General features: G+C 42.1%; 1 protein-coding gene across 5 annotated transcripts in view; it reads right to left on the bottom strand.

Annotated features, from left to right (window-relative positions):
* Positions 1-17,389, bottom strand: part of PHC2 (polyhomeotic homolog 2) — a 102,600-nt gene extending 85,211 nt beyond the window's left edge. Inside the window, exon 1 of one of the 5 annotated variants that reach the window (XM_060308176.1) lies at positions 17,286-17,389. The gene's annotated coding sequence lies outside the window, so the exon portion shown is untranslated. Of the gene's footprint in view, positions 1-8,538; positions 8,605-16,488; positions 17,112-17,285 lie in introns of those variants that run through there. The other 4 variants (XM_060308172.2, XM_030870220.3, XM_060308199.2 and 1 more) reach the window with 4 other exon arrangements.
* Between the last annotated feature and the right edge of the window lie 223 nt (positions 17,390-17,612).

Raw genomic sequence — 17,612 nt, 5'->3', positions numbered from 1 at the left:
AATACATAAAGCAATGTCTTTCGGACGCTGGCTGACAGACAATACAGGCCTGTGATCTAAGAAAAAAGAAACAAAGTGAGCCCTGAGATTGTGTCAGCTTATTGCCTGGAGGAGTTTCCAGGATGCATCGCAGGGACAGGGAACCCAAACAGAGCTCAGTGGTCTCACTGGGCTGAAGAGACTGAGATGAGAGATCCAGGAGGTCAAAATGGCTAGAATTTGTGAAACAGAGAACCACAGAGAAGGGTGCTGAACAGAGAGAAGGAGAAAGAGACAGAGAGGCACACACTCCACAGTTATATTTATAGACAGGCCTCCTTGGAATCTTTGGTCGAGTACAAATTTTCACACTCATGAGAGGAAACTACTCAACACTACTATAAAGGAGTTAGGAGAACAATTCCCAGAGTTCACACAGGGCTGGGAATAGTTTGTGTTCACATCAGTCAGAGTAGAAAGACCTTGTAACATTTAAGGAATTAGATAGAATCTTCAGAAGGGTATTGTCATAGCAGTGGGAGCTATATTAGTCCTAGAATAAAGACTGCTTTGGACCCACCATAACAAAGCTTAAAAGCAATCCCTGAAAGGATCCAGCTGATTCCAGGTAACTTAACTACGTTCCAAAGCAAAATATAGCAACCAAGAATATAAAATTAACCATGTCCAGTATCCAATAAAAAATTACCAGGCAGGAAAAGAAACTCATTAACCAGGAGAAAACAATATAAATAAAAACATACCCAGAAATGACAAGGATGGAAGAACTAGCAGACAGGGATATTAAAACACCTTTAATAAATATGTTCCACACAAAGTAGAGGAAAACAAACACGAGGACAAGAGAAAGGAAATGTAAAAAAACTTAAACATCTGGAGACTATACTATAACATCTGAAATTACAAATACACTGAATTAGATTAACAATAGAATAGGAACTTCAGAAGGAAAGATCAGTAAACTTAAAGACACCATATTAGAAACTATCCAAAATGAAGCACAGATAGACATTAGACAGAATAAAAATGAACAAAGCATCAGTGGTCTGTGGGACAATATCAAGCAATATAACATTCATGAATTTGGAGTTTTTGAAAGAAAAGAGATCTGGAGAGGAAGGGGACAGAAAAAAAATTTGAAGAAATAATGGCTACAATTTTTCCAAATTTGATGAAAATTATAAACCCATAGATCCAAGGAGCTCAAATCCAAGAAGAATAAATATGAAGAAAACAATTCCAAGGAACATCATAATCAAATTGCCAAAATGATAAAAAGAAAATCTTAAAAGCAGCCAGAGAAAAAAGACACATTACAGAGGACCAAAGGTAAAAATTAAAGCATATTTCTTATCATAAAGTATTCAAGCCAGTGGGCAATGAATAGACATCTTTAAAGCCCTAGAGGGAAAAAACCCACCAACTGAGAATTCTTTACTCAGCAAAAATCTCTCTCAAAATGAAGGTAAAATAGAACTTTTAAAACAGAAAAACACTGAAAGAATTAATTCTGTCATACCTGAACTACCAAATATATTAAAAGAAGTTCTTTAGGCTAAAGGAAATTGATAAAAGATGGAAACACAAAGGAAAAAAAGGGTGTCCAAACAATAAATAAGTGGATAAATAAAAAAGTCATGTTTTCTTATTTTGAAAAGTTAACTGATTATTTAACACAAAAATAACATATTAAATAAAATATATAATAATAGTGCGAAGGACAGGAGGGGATAAATGGAAGTATATAGTTTTAAAGTTCTACCCTATACATAAAGTGATTTAATATTATTTGAGGATAAACAAGGATCAGTTAAAGATGTATATCATAAACATGAAAGCAACTACTAAAAAAGATAAAACAAAGACATAGGCAATAAACCGATCATAAAGATACAATGAAGTCATAAATAAGAAATGTAAATAATCCAAAGTTGGGCAAAAAAGAGAAAAAAGGAACAAAGAACAGATGGGATAAATAGAAATATCAATAATTATAATAAATGTAAATTGTTTAAACATTCCAATTAAAAGGCAGAAATTTTCATACTGGATTAGAAAGGAAGACCCAACTAAATGCTTTCTAAAGGAAACCCACTTTAAAAATAAAGAGATATAGGTTGCTTCCATGACCTGGCTATTGTAAATAGTGTTGCAATGAACACTGGGGCGCATGTGTCTTTTTGAGTTATGGTTTTCTCTGGGTATATGCCCAGTAGTGGGATTGCTGGGTCATATGGTAATTCTATTTTTAGCTTTTTAAGGATTGCTGGGTCATATGGTAATTCTATTTTTAGTTTTTTAAGGAACCTCCATACTGTTCTCCATAGTGGCTGTATCAATTCACATTCCCACCAACAGTGCAAGAGGGTCCTCTTTTCTCCACACCCTCTCCAGCATTTATTGTTTGTAGATTTTTTGATGATGGCCATTCGACAGACGAATGGATAAAGAAGCTGTGGTACATATATACAATGGAATATTACTCAGCCATAAAAGGAACGAAATTGGGTCATTTGTAGAGACGTGGATGGACCTAGAGACTGTCACACAGAGTGAAGTACGTCAGAAAAACAAATATCGTATATTAATGCATAAATGTGGAATCTAGAAAAATGGTACAGATGAACCCGTTTGCAAGGCAGAAATAGAGACACAGACGTAGAGAACAAATGTATGGACATCAAGTGGGGAAAGGAGGGGGTTGGATGAGTTGGGACATTAGGATTGACAAACATATACTAACTAATATGTATGAAATAGATAACTAATGAGAATCTGCTGTATAGCACAGGGAACTCCACTGTACAGTAGAAACTAACACAACATTGTAAAACAACTATACCCCAATTAAAAAAAAAGACATATATATACTTATATATATATTTACACACACACACACACACACACACATACACACACACACATATATATATATAGGTTAAAAGTAAAAGGGTGGGGCTTCCCTGGTGGCACAGTGGTTGAGAGTCTGCCTGCCGATGCAGGGGGCACGGGTTCGTGACCCCGTCCGGGAGGATCGCGCGTGCCGCGGAGTGGCTGGGCCCGTGAGCCATGGCCACTGGGCCTGCGTGTCCGGAGCCTGTGCTCCGCAACGGGAGAGGCCGCAGCAGTGAGAGGCCCGCGTACCACACACACACACACACAAAGTAAAAGGGTGGAAAAGATATATCATGTAAACAAAAACCATAGGAAAGCTGCAGTGACCAAATCAATATAGGGCAATGTAGACTTCAGAACAAAGAATATTACCAGGGAAAAAGAAGATTATTTTAAAGTGATTTCATCAAGAGGACCTACGATCCTAAATGTGTATACACTCAGCGTCAGAATTTCAAAACACATGACGCTACAACCGATAGAACTAAAAAGGGGAAAAGAAAAATTTACACTTTTAGAAATTTCAATTCTCCTGTCCTAGTACTTGGTAAAACAAGTAGTCAGAAAAATTAATAAAGATACAGAAGTCTTGAACAAGAATTATATTGGAAATCAATAATAGAAAGCTATTAAGAAAATCTTATTATTTGGAAACAAAACAACACATTTCAAAGTAATCCCTGGGTCAAAGGAGAAATCACAAGGGAAATTAGAAAATATTTTGAACCAAATGAAATGAAAAACATTTCATATCAAAATTTATAGGATATAGCTAAAGCATTACTCAGAAGAAATTTTAGAGCATTAAACATCTATATTAGAAAAGATCTCAAATTATTAATTTCAGCTTCTACATTAACTAGAGTGGAAATCAATGAAATAGAAAGCAGAAAAACTATAGAGAAAAAAATCAACAAAATGAAAAGCTTGTTCTTTGAAAAGATCAATAAAATGGATAAACCTCTAGTCAGACTGACGAGAAAAATAAAAGAGAGAAGGCACATTATCAATAATAGGAATGAAAGAGATTCTGCAGACATTAGAAGGATAATAAGGTAATATCATGAACTTTGTGACAGTAAAGTAAACAACTTAGGGGAAATGGACAAATAACTTGAAAGACACAAGCTATTAGAGCTCACTCAAGAAAAAACAGATAACCTAAAGAGCCCTTTATTTAGCAAAGAGCCTGAATCCTTGGTTAAAACCTTTCCACAAAGCAAACTCCAGGACCAGATGGTTTTATTGGTGAATTCTACTAAAGATTCAAGAAAGAAATAATACCAATTCTATATAAACTCTTCCAGAAAATAGAAAAAGGAAACTCTTACCTACTCTTTTAGGAGACCTGAAGTACTCTAATACCAAAACCACACAGGGATATTTTTTAAAACAGAAAAGATATTAAAGATAAAGGACATGGAGGAAGACAAACAACACAACACATGGAGGAAGACAAATGCAGTGAACACAGCAGAAAACATGGAGAGGAAGCGGCCAGAGGCTTGAAAAGGCTTTAGACATTGTCCCAGTGTCCTTTGTTGAATGCCTCCCAAGTGCAAAGTGGACTTTTGGAGCTAGAGTGCCTGAGTTCAGGTCCTAGACCCACTGCTTACTAGTTATATAACTTTGGTCAAGTTACCTAACTTTTCTGTGCTTCAAAGCTCCCATTTATAAATGGAGATAATGATAGAAACCTCCTCATGTGGTTGTTATGAAGACTGAATGAGTAAATACATTTAAATGCTTATAATAGTGCCTCGCACATAGTAAGCACTACACAAGTTTTTGCTGAAATAATTATTATCATACACATTATATTAGTTGGTTGTCACCTTTATTAAGTCATGATATTTGCCCTCAAAATGAACTAAGTAGTACAAGAGGTAACTATTCCCCTTATATTAATTCCCTGTGGCTGGCATAACAAACTACCACTCTGTGGCTTAAAACAACAGAAATTCATTGTCTCATAGTCCTGGAAGCCATAAGTTCAATATCAGTTTTACTGGGATAAAATCAAGGGGTTGGCAAGGCCACACCACTGGAAATTCTCAGGGAGAATCCATTCCTGGACGCTTCCACTTTCTAGTGGCTGCCAGCTTTCCTTTGCTTGTGGTCGCATCACCCTAATCTCTGCTTCTGTGGTTATGTTATCTCCTGTGTGTGTCAACTCTCCCTCTGCTTCTCTCTTATAAGGACATGTGTGATTGCATTTAGGGACCATTCAGATATCCAGAATAATCGTCCATGTCAAGATCATTAACTTAATCACACTTGCAAAGACCCTTTTTCCTTACAAGTATTGTTTATAGGTTCCAGGGATTAGGACCTAATTATCTTTGGGTAGCCATCATTCAGCCTGCTACACTCATCACCGGGGTAGATTGATCTTGTGTGGAAATACAACATAAACAACATTTTTTTTTTTTTTTTTTTTTTTTGCGGTACGCGGGCCTCTCACTGCTGTGGCCTCTCCCGTTGCGGAGCACAGGCTCCAGACGCGCAGGCTCAGCGGCCATGGCTCACGGGCCCAGCCGCTCCGCGGCATGTGGGATCTTCCCGGACCGGGGCACGAACCCGTGTCCCATGCATCGGCAGGCAGACTCTCAACCACTGCGTCACCAGGGAAGCCCATAAACAACATTGTTAATCAACTATACTATAATAAAAATTAAAAAAAATTTTTTTAGAAAGGACATTTAGTTCTCTCTAAAACAAACCTGTTAGGATATGCAAATATATTCCAAGGCACAATCTATCCACCTGGAGGTAGGTCCCAAAACTGTCAGCATAGCATCCACAGTGAACTATAACACCTCTATAACATAACATGCAAACTCAAACCTTTAAAATTATGATAAACATTACAGACTTTTTGCGGAGGGGCGAATGTTACTAGAAACTTATTGTGCCGTTTTGTGATCCAAATAAAATAGCTTATTAAAATGACTATTAAAATCAAGAAAATTGGAAGAAACTAGATTTGATGATGATAGTTATAACTAAAGGAAGGTTGAAAATAATTGGCTCACTCTTAATGACCGTGGTACCCCCTCTCAGACCCTGCACGTTTACACTGCACTACACAGCAGTGTAAACTTCGCTTCTGGAATCAGACAGGCCTGAGTTCGAGACCTGCCTGTATTAGTGATATGACGGTGGACGAATCATTTCACCCTTTGGAGCCAGTTTCTTCACCTGTAAAATGGGAGTAATAAGAGTACCTGCCTCCTACAGTTGCTGTGAGGATTAAATAAGAACTCACATAATGTCCTAGCATGGAAATTAGCATATGTAATAAGTACTCGGTAAATTATAATCATAATTTATTATTATGTAATAAATACTACTCTTTCTCATAAAACTCTATCTTCTATTCTATTACAAATAGAAATATCGTCTCATCTTCAATTTATTAATTTTCAGGGGTAGAGGAGTTTTCCCTTTAAGGACTGTGATCTCATGGGTGAAAGGCCCTAACACCACAAAGAAAAAGCAAAGTCAATAATGCAATCTGCAATTCTGGTATGTACATCTTTGAGGAAACAAGAAAAGAAGAATGAAGAAAGTAAGGATTTTATAAGCCAGTAAAGGACAGGAAGTAGGGTCCAAAGAGTTTAATGTGTGACCAAGGGTGCTAACATACAGCACTTGAGGTTTGGGGGAAACAAGAGAAAGTTAAGAATTTAAATAGCAAAGTCTAAAAAAGGGATGTAATAGATTCATTTTCTACAGGAATTCATTAAATGATTGGAACTTTGCGCTCTGGAGAGATGAGAGGATTGAGAGGAAGGAGGTATGATGGGGACAGTAAATGATGAAGAGTACAGACAAGATAAACACACACCAACTCCTTTTTACACCCCAGACACCAGCACTGGGACTGAGATGAAGTAGAAGATAGACCAGGAAAGCTCAAAACTCAAGAAAGCTTTGGTTCAGGACAAAGAAAACACTGCAAGCCATTCCAAGATACGGATGGTTGTTGATCTTACATCCCTAGCAGTTAGCCCAGTACCCTGCATGTCATCAATAAATCTGGGTTGAAGGAACGAATGTAAATGTACATATGCAATAGTAAAAATACTGGCAGTAGAGGAGAAGCTGAGCTAGAGGTTCCCTTCTCATCCCAGGGTTCTGTCTCCTGTCTCACTCCTGTCCAAACCAGCCTCCACACTGGGGATGTGAAGCTCTGAAAAGAATCTGATCACGTTTCTCCTGAAACGCTTCAACAGCTCCCCATGGCCTCTGACACGAAGTCCCAATTCCTTAGCCTGGAAACCAGCCTTCTGTGTTTGACGCCGACCTACTTTTCAGCCTGTTTCCGCCCCTGCCCGAGTCATACGTCATGCTCCCGTCATGTGGGGTTACTGGAACCCCCCATGTGTACTATGCTCTCACACACACGCCCCACCTTTGCACATGCCGCCCCTCCTCTCTGAGGTGCTCTGTCTGCCTGAGGGACTCCTCATCTCAAATGTATCTTTCTCCAGAAGGTGACACTTCTAAGCAGAGCTAGGTGATCCCCCCTCTAAGCTTTCAAAACACCTTGTCTCTACTTCTATTATGGCACTAAGTACGATACCATAATCGATATTTCCATGTCTGTCTTCCCTCATAAACTTCTGGGCTGCCAGGACTGGGTTCGAGTCTTCTTCATATCCCTAGCTATTAGTATGTGGGTACAGAAGCTTTAAAAGTGTGCGTGGAAAAAACGAACAGATTTTAAAGACCAAAAGTAGAAATAAAGCTTAAATACTTGGGTGAACAAGACATGGCAGGATACTAAAAGACACTTAGGGATGGGTAGGTCCATCCCTATAATTAGAAGGTTTTATCTTGATGGCAGCTACAATACTCCCCTCTAATTGTCCCTTGTTACCATGATCAGAGACAGATTTTGAGGCTGGATATACTACAGGCCTGACCCAGTATGATAGTCCCTATCTTATATTATTCCCAACCATTTCTCACACTCATTGTGCCTTTGAGAAAGCAATTTCATCTTCATACACTTTAGTGTCCCCATCTTCTGTGAAGTAACCCCTATTTCAAAATGCTCCAAAAGCCAAGTTCCTCTTTCATACTCTAATTCTCATTTTCTCTGTCTCTTACTACGTAGAATGGGAATTTTCAGTGCTAAATTAAGGATGAAAATCATCTGAGCCCAAATTTAGTGTACAACTTTGGGGAAGTTATCATACCTTTCTGTATCTCAACAGTCTCCTCCCTGAAATGCAATCGACCCTATATCCAGGAGGTCACAGGAAATAGTAAAAGGTACTTACTATGCACCTCACACGTATTAACTTGTTTAATTCTACAATCCTTCCAGGCAGGTACTATTATTATCTCCATATACACAAGAAGATGGAACACAAAGAGGGTGAAGATTTGAAGGGCTGTGAAGATCACAGCTAATGAAGGGTAGAGGCAGGGCGGGCTCTCCTGTCTGTGCTGTTAACCATGACCCTCTACTGCTTCTCTGCAGCCCAGTGAAAGGCACCGTGTACAGTACAAAACTCCAGTATATTCAAGTATAAAAAGAGACACTGAACAGTAGGCCTCGGGTATGGGGCAGTGTTGCACATTTCAATCCAAATGCATTTTACAGCCAAGAATAGACCTTAAACCACCCACCGTTTTTAGCTAAAATCAGAAGGTTCTCTTGTGATCTGGGCCATCAAGGAGATGGATTTGTGGAGATGGATCTGTCCTTCACTGTACGACACCTACAATTTAGAGGACACTGTCACTAGATGACATCCACCTTGGGGTGTGGCTTTATGGATCAACGAGTTAGGTTCTTCTCAGGAGTGATCATCCGGGAATAGAGATGCGGCAGAAGATACAATTGTGTTTATGCTTTTTCTACAGAAATTTATGCTTTAAAAAAGCATTAAATATTTAACTCCATATCACCCTCCACTCAAAAAATTAATTTAGACAAAATTTAAGGAACATCCACTAGGTGCAGTACAATAACCTCATATTGTTCTCCAACTCTTATAGGCATATTCCCTGCTGGATAAATATTTGTTGAATGAATGAAAACTATTTCACAGACAGCTTCAGAGAAGCTCCGCATTTCCAGATGTTTCCTCAGAAGGAACGGGTGCCTTATAATAGTCACCTTTCCCCTAGAGAAAATATTCAGTCCCGCTTCAAGAGGGAGAACTTAACTCCTCAAGTCTCTAGAAAAGCCTAAAGCCACCTTTATCTGTACCCATGGTTTCTATGTCCTTCTCTTCCCCCATCAGAAAGGGAACACAGAAAGGTCAGGTTACATTGGTTTCTTGGGCCTGCACAAATTCCTGTGAGGTTCCCTCTTCTGTCAGGAAAAGTTTCCCTGGTAACCATATTTACACACTCACTTAATTCCCTCCCCTCCCTTGATTTGCCGGTTGGTATAAAAACTAATTTGCATTGAACTGCTGAAGCTTACAAGTTAATCAGTTGAACAGACTTACAAAATCTTGGAACTCGGCTTTTGGCCAAAACTGAATGTAATTCTCTTCAGTTCAAAAATTTTAAAACACATCAAATATGCATGCTGGATATTTCTGGCTATAGGTAAGGAAAAGAAGATTCTCCTAAAGGGCATCTGGCCAATATTATTAGATAGGAAGATCAAGAGAGGAAGAGGTACCTTACTTAGTTCTGAGTTAAGCAAGATCAGCTGTGATAAGGTGCAGGAAGAGATAAGTCAAGGACCAACACAGAAAGTCTGAGCCCTGTGAAATGATGAACTCGGGCCTAAGATTCTGGGTGATCAGAGCTCAGGACCTGGGTGAAGGAATGGGATATGAATATTGAGAATGGAGCATCATTAATTCATTCGCCAAGTATTTATTGAGCATCTAACAGTGCTTGGTGCTGGGAATATAGCAGTGGATAAGTCAGACCCAGATCCTGCCTACATAAAGATATTTAGCTAGCGAACCAATGTTGGCTTCGTTATTGAATCAAGTATCTTTGGGCTAGGGACTCATTATATAATTTCCTACAAGGGCCAGAATTGGTTTCAGAGTATGGATGGAGCAGGGACTTACAGACAGAAACAGGCTCAAGAAGTCCTCCTTGGAGAAGGTAAGCTGGCAAGTCAAGAAGGCTTTGATTTCTACGATGTTTTCTTTACACCTTCAACAACCATGATACATGAGCTTCTAGATAGGGAGATGAAGGCTGTATTTATCGTAGGGCATAAAGCCAGTTACTTCACAGTATACATATATTTTCTAAAGAATAGAGTAAAAAGTATATAAAGGTACAAGCCATTCTTAAGTATATTCAACAACCATTTATTGAGTATCTGCTATGTTCAAAGAACAGTTTTAGGAATTGAAGCTATGGATAGGAAAAGACAGAGTCCTTAGCAATTACAACAATGTGGTAAGTGCTATAATGAGATGTTAAAGCGTAGCAGAAGATCAGAGAGGAAGGATACTAATTCATTAAAAGTGAGTTGGGAAATGCTTCTGAGATGTAACACTTGAACCTTTTCTTTTTTAATTTATTTATCTTTTTATTTTATTTTTGGCTGCATTGCGTCTTTGTTGCGGTGCGCGGGCTTCTCATCGCGGTGGCTTCTCTTGTTGCAGGGCAGGGGCTCTAGGCGCGTGGGCTTCAGTAGTTGTGGCACTTGGGCTCAGTAGTTGTGGCTCACAGGCTCTAGAGCGCAGGCTCAGTAGTTGTGGCGCACGGGCTTAGTTGCTCCGCGGCATGTGGGATCTTCCTGGACCAGAGCTCGAACCCGAGTCCCCTGCATTGACAGGTGGACTCTCAACCACTGGGCCACCAGGGAAGCCCCACAATACTTAAATCTTAAAAGACACAGAAGTTTGTTGTTTTAAGCTGATAAATTTGATAATTTTTCCATAGCAATGACTACTACAGAGCCTTATGGAGGCTCTGCCAGCAGCACAAATAGGAGACCACAGAGAACACCTGGCTGCTTAGACGCTTTCATGATGTACACCATAGGGCATACTCTAAATTTCTTCATATTTTTATTTTATTTATTTATTTATTTTTGCGGTACACGGGCCTCTCACTGTTGTGGCCTCTCCCGCCGCGGAGCACAGGCTCTGGACGCGCAGGCTCAGTGGCCATGGCTCACGGGCCTAGCCGCTCCGCGGCATGTGGGATCTTCCCAGACCGGGGCACGAACCCGTGTCCCCTGCATCGGCAGGCAGACTCTCAACCACTGCGTCACCAGGGAAGCCCTCTTCATATTTTTAATCTCACATATTCTTAGGCTCACCTGATCCATGATGGGGACAGAAAGTGAGAGTAAGCACTCTTATTCTGGGATGTGAATGACGCTGGTGATGGCAACAAAAACTCAATCTTGCCTGATAACCTATGCAAAGGAATCTAGGTGTTAGGACTTGGTCATGTGGTCAGCTAGTATCAAGTGGTGTCAGGACTTGGTCAGCACCTGGTCAAATGATTACTCAGAGAGACCCGGAGTGGGAGGAGCCTGGGGATGAGTAAATGCTATTTTTGAGAGAGCAATAACCATGAAAACCAGAAAAACTTAGTTTGTTGTCAGTTCCAAGTAGTGATTATAAAGCAAAAGTGAGAGACAATATGGAGAATTAAGCGCTTCTCGTTTTCATGATCCATACAGGTAGATGAAGGAATAGAATGGGCCAAAAAGGGAAGAGTGGGACATGAACATTCAAGGCAAATGTGGTGAACAGAGCCACATGGTTCAAACCTGCTGGACAGTCCCTGGTATGGGCACCAGTCTGGCTAAAAAGGCATCAGATCAGGGCAATTTGTATTATACCTGTTCAACCCCAATTTCTGTTTCAGTAGGTTGAGAAATGGTCTTCCTAGCTTCCTACCAATTGGGAACATGTGACTACCCAAGAAATAGAAATTAACCATTTCTTATTTAAATTGGGAGTAACAACACAATCAGGACAGTAACTCTATCCAATAATTCTCTCATGATATGATGGGTGAGTTTCCAGAAGCCATTCTGGGTAAATAATTCCTTGCCTCTTTATTCTCTACTCTTCATACTGGCTCTATACTTGAAATTCCAAATATCCCCCTTTTGCCCTTTATACCAGGAGTCCAAAATGAGAAGACAGGAAAATGTGATCATGTACTATGAGGCAGCAAGGACTTTAGGCTATGCAAATAAAAGGAATTACACAGCACAAAATGTTTTCCCAGCTTTAGGAGGGAATATTGATACCTTCGGGTAGAACTGGTTCCATAATTTGTGGGGCCCAGTGCAAAACGAAACAGCAGGTCCCCTTGTTAAAAAATTATTAAGAATTTCAAGACAGCAACAACAGAGCATTAAACTGAGTGTGGAGCCCTTATAAATGCAGGGCCCTGGGAGGCGACACAGGTCACATAGCCATGAAGTTGGCCCTGCCTTCAGGGACAGCATAGTATGGTCCTTTCGTTGAGCTTGAGAGTCAGAGCTGGGTCCAAATTCCATCTTTGCCCCTCATTACTTATGTGAGCAGGGACTTCCCTGGTGGTGCAGTGGTTAAGAATCTGCCTGTCAATGCAGGGGACACAGGTTTGATCCCCAGTCTGGGAAGATCCCACATGACGTGGAGCAACTAAGCCCATGTGCCACAACTACTGAGCCTGTGCCCTAGAGCCCGCGAGCCACAACTACTGAAGCCTGTGTGCCACAACTACTGAAGCCCGCGCGCCTAGAGCCCAAGCTCCGCAACAAGAGAAGCCACCGCAATGGGAAGCCCGCGCACCACAATGAAGAGTAGTCCCCGCTCGCTGCAACTAGAGAAAGCCCGTGTGCAGCAACGAAGACCCAATGCAGCCAAAAATAAATAAATAAATAAATTTATTTAAAAAAGTATGCAATCATAGGCAGTTTATTTAGCCGCTCCATGTTTCCAAGAGGTTGTATGGCTGTAATCCTGTACTGTGAGGATTAAATGGGATAATGAATAGAATGTATACAAAGTGCTTAACACACAGTAAGCACTCCATAAATGGTAGCTATCTTATTATTGTTAAATGAAACGTGCAGGTAAATCTCAAAGCAGTAAGTTTAAGAAATGAATTGCTGAACTGCTATCAAGGATATGAAAGAATGAGAATGATATATTAGGGCAACTAAATTAATGAAGCAGGTAGGGAACAGCAAATCTTTTGCTTGACTGTTCCGCCTTCTCTAACCTCTTTCTTATTTCTCTCTTTTCCTTTTACTGCCAAACATACAAAGGGTGATCTACATGCTGTCTCCATTTCTTACCCACATCTCATGACCCCATCCTCTTTAATCTGGCATTTAATATCCCTATGGCCATCCCCCATGGAATTGAAGCTATTATTTTCAAAAAGTCACCAATGATCCCTGTTGGGATATAATGGACATTTCGCAACTTTTTCTGTAACATTTCATACTGCTGACCAATCCCTCCAGCTCGAAACCCTCTCTTTGCTTCACTTCTGCGATACTATACCCTCACGGCTAAGAGCATGTCTAATAGGCCTTGCATCTATCAGGTACATAAATAAATGATCGTGAAGAGAATTCATTCTTTGGGTGAATAAATGAGATGGTTCTTCTGCTTCTCTGATATTCCTTATTTTTCACCATACTGACCCCATTTCTTCTTCCTACCTCCCTGCATGTGGGCAATCTCCACTTTCCAGCCTTGGTCCTCTACACCTCTATTTCTATGCTGTTATACCGCTAACAACTAAGTGGGAACTAAGCTAATCTCATGGCTTCAATTATTACCTACGTATAAGACTCTCTGACTTCTCTCTTTTGAACACTAGGCCCCCCCACCAGTTCCAAATATTTTGGGGATCCATCCACTTATAAATTCCAGTATCACCTCAAGAGATCTAGCACTTGGCTTTTCCTCTTCTCTCCCGAACTGCCTTTTCTTTCTGTCTGTCCTATTTCTGTTGATCTTGTCACCTATGTTCAAGGCTACATTTGATTCTTCCTAATTTCTTGTCCTCCATATCTATCAGTCAGAGTCCTTTCATGTTTCCTTTATAATACTCATTGAACCTATCTCTTTCTATTTTCACTGCCATCACCCGAATTCATCCCCTTATCCCCCTCATATCTAAACTATTCAAATAACCTTCTAATTGGTTGTACAGTTCTTTCTATCCCTACTAAAGTTTATTCTCCACATTGTTGTTGAGAATCTTCATAAAATACTACTTTTATAAGCACACACTTCCCTAACCAAACATCTTCAGACTTTCCATCATACGGGATAAAGTTCTAACTCCTTAGTTAAGCATTAATGCCTGTTAAAATCTGGCTTCAAGCAACCCTTCCAATCTTACAACTTCTTTAGTTAAACCTTCTGATCTTGCCACATTGGTCAGTTTTATCAACTGACCCCTGAAAACTTTCTTCCATATTCCGGTCCTGTGTTTTATGAACATTTTTTTCCCCATCTAGAAATCCCTCCCACTTTCCTTCTCTATATAACAAAATCCACCATGTCTCTGAAAAAAGCCTTCCTGGATAATCATAGTCCACAATGATCTTTCTCTTTTTTCAACTCCTATAATATCATACCTTTAGCACTTTGAAAATTTACAGAAGAATTGCTTTACGCTGAATCCTCACAAGTATACGAAGTAGGTGGCATTATTACAGATAAAGAAACAAAGTCAAATAACATGTCCAAGTCACACAGCAAGTAACTGATAGAACTGGGATCTGAATCCTTGTTTAGCTGAGAATAATCCCCGGACTACACTATCCCTCTCATTTTCCTATCTCTTCCAAAGCACAAATACAGCACAGTATTTACACACAAGCAGGTGCTCAGTAAACATGCTGATTGAGAAGACTGCTTAAATAGCACCCGTGATTCTCCAGCACTTAGGAATTGTCAATCTCAGCAGACCACATTAGGCATATCCCCCCAGTGTCACGTTCTTTATGAGGCTTGATCTGTAATTGAGTTCAAGATGGGGTATTTGCCAAAAATTCACCATGATCCATTCTAAAAATAAATTTTGGTTCAAGCAAAGCTAAAAGGCTGTTATCTGAATCAAACATTAGGTGAGTTTTGGGGATGAGGTCTACTTTACCGCCTCTGGGCCCATCCTTGTTCTGTTTCCAAATGGTCAGGAAGTAAAAATAGGCTGGCTGAATTGATGGCTTATGAGGTAAAATGGACTATCTATAGTTCTAGAAGTGGAGGCTAAGGCAGCAGAACAGGATTTTCTTTGCTCTGGTAGCTAAGACCTTAGTAAAAGAAGCCTAGTAAAAGTGAGTCACGAGTGGAAACTGGATCAAAAGACGATAATAGTAAGGAGGGAAAGAGAACAGAAAGAAGGAAGTACTGGAAATAGTCTATTGAAGAGATGGTGCTGTCCTTTTCTGCAGTTGCTTTAAGCTGTCAGATCCAGCCCCCGCTCTCCAGGGCTGGCACCACTAACAGCAAGTTCTATCACCTCTGCATGATTCATGGTCTCAGTCCCAAACTGCTTGTCCTGACCCATATCACAGTCCAGATCCTTCCAGCTTCTGATCTGCTTACTCATTTCCCAAGGTCTCACAAATCTGACCTCACAGATTTGACATTCAGCATGGCTTCCCTGGGTATGACCCATATTACTCCCTTATTGTATGGTTTAGATTTGCCCTCCTGGGATGATGCCTCTAGCGCCATACCTATGCCCAGTTTTCCACCCCTCTACCTTGGAGCTACAGCCGCATTTTCACTGGAAAATGTGGTGGGAATTAGAAATTCTAGGTTACTTTATCGAGAAAGGAAAAAGGCCATGGCTGCACTATAAAGCCATTGCCTAGAGATACCATGCTCCTTAAGTGTCTGTATTCACAGTTTCCTCTGCTTTGGCTGCCCTTCCTGTTCTTCCCAATATTCTCTGCAAGGCAAACTCCTATTCATCCTTCAAGACCTTAAACATGTTTTTCTCTGGAAAGCCTTCCTGGATCCTCTCAGACAGCTAATTGTTCCCTCCTCTGTGCTTCTTTATGTACACATCTATTATGCTGTTATCACTTTTACTGGCAATTTTATTTCTGTTTCTCCCACTGTTTCTTTGAGGACAAGGACTAATTATCTTATTCATCTTTGCATCCCCAAGACATAGCAGAGTGCCTGGCAAACAGCAAGAGTTTGTTGTTGTGTGATAAAAGACATCAAGAGCAACATGAAAGTGCAATTTGCACTTCACTTGCAAAAATCAAATTGGTTCCTGGTACTTTGCATGTGTAACCACATTCTTCCTTGATTTAGAAGAAAGGACTTTAGCCTCATAAAGGAAATTCTACTGATATCACTGGCACATTAGCCAGTTTTTCCTCTGCACTGGTGATAGAAACATCCCCCCTCCCACACACACACACTTCCGAGAAGCTCCCAGGGCAAGCTTAATATTAGTGGCACATGGCCCATCCTACCATTTCTATTGTAGTGAAAGCTAAATTACACTGTAAGCCTAATGCTGCCACCAATCTTAGTGAATTGGTGGTGAGGGGGGTGGGTAATTAAAAGAACACACTTCTGTAGCAGACCTCGGAGGAGGATGAGGGAGAAAGATGAATTTAATCCTGGCCTTATAAAAAATTTGTTAGAAACTCACGCAAAACAGCCGCTTCCTCTGGACATGACAGACCCGATCCAGGTGTCCAGCAGTGACCTTTTCCCATGAGTGTCAGGTCATCACCCAGCACAGAAAACAAGGGGCCAGTGCCTTTCTTGGGCATCCCTCCTTCTGAAACCTGGCAAATCGTGGGGCCTGCCTTTCCTTTAGGGGATTGTCCGCTCCTCCCTGCACCGACAATCCCCAGGTCCCTTGGCTGGTGGCCCCCAAGCACCACTCTTGCCTTCGTCCCACCGGGGCCCCAGCTTGACTCCGGGTCAAAAGTGCCGGCGGCTGGACTGTCAGGTCGCGGCTGGGGAGGGGGCGCCGAGGTCAGGCCCGACCCCTGGGTCTCCTCGCACTCTGCGGGATGCGCGGAGGAGACGCAGGCCGCGCAAGGCCACGGGCTGCTGAGGCTCGGGCCTCTGCGCGGGAGGGGCTCGGCGACCCGAGAAACAGCGCGAGTGCCGGTACTTCAGCAGCTACCCCGCAGCCTCCCGCAAGCCCTGGCCTCGGAGCTGCCCCGCAGCCCTAGCCTCGGCTGCGTCTCGGCCCCCGGGCGCGCTGCGGCCGGTCGATCCGCCGGTCTGGGCTGCTCGGCCTCCACCGCGGATCCCGGGTCGGGCCGCCGCCGCCTGCCGGCCGGTGCCCACGGCAATGCCCCGCCCCGCGCGGCCCAGCCCGGCCGTGACAGCTGGGTGCCCAAAGGGTTAAGCCGGCAGAGCTGCGGCCCAAGTGCCCCGCGCGCTGCAAGTCCGCCGCGAGCCGGCCCCAGCGCGCACGCGCCCGCCCGTTACCTGCGGTCGCGTTCGCGCTCCTCCTCCACCTGGCCGCTCTCTCCCGGGGGCCGCCCCTCAGCCCGCCCCCTCGGCTCGGCGCCGCGCACCCTGCTGGCTACTCGGCCAAGGCCTGGGGAGGAGGGGCGTGGGGGCGATTACCATATATTAGCATACCAGCGTGCATCACGTGGCGTCTCCAGCCAATGGTCATTCTGGAAAGGCGGGGATTGGGCTGAACACGCCCAGGTGCTGCTCCGGGCCTGAACCGGTGGCCACGGCAACGGCTGGGAGGGCGGGGGAGTGGGGAGGCACAGAGCATCTCCCCTACCTGAGCTCCTTGTGGAG

The sequence above is a fragment of the Globicephala melas genome, chromosome 1 (genome assembly GCF_963455315.2).
Source record: "Globicephala melas chromosome 1, mGloMel1.2, whole genome shotgun sequence".
NCBI classification, from domain to species: domain Eukaryota; kingdom Metazoa; phylum Chordata; class Mammalia; order Artiodactyla; family Delphinidae; genus Globicephala; species Globicephala melas.
Note: the sequence above shows the minus strand (reverse complement) of the source record. Positions and strands in the feature narration are given on the sequence as shown.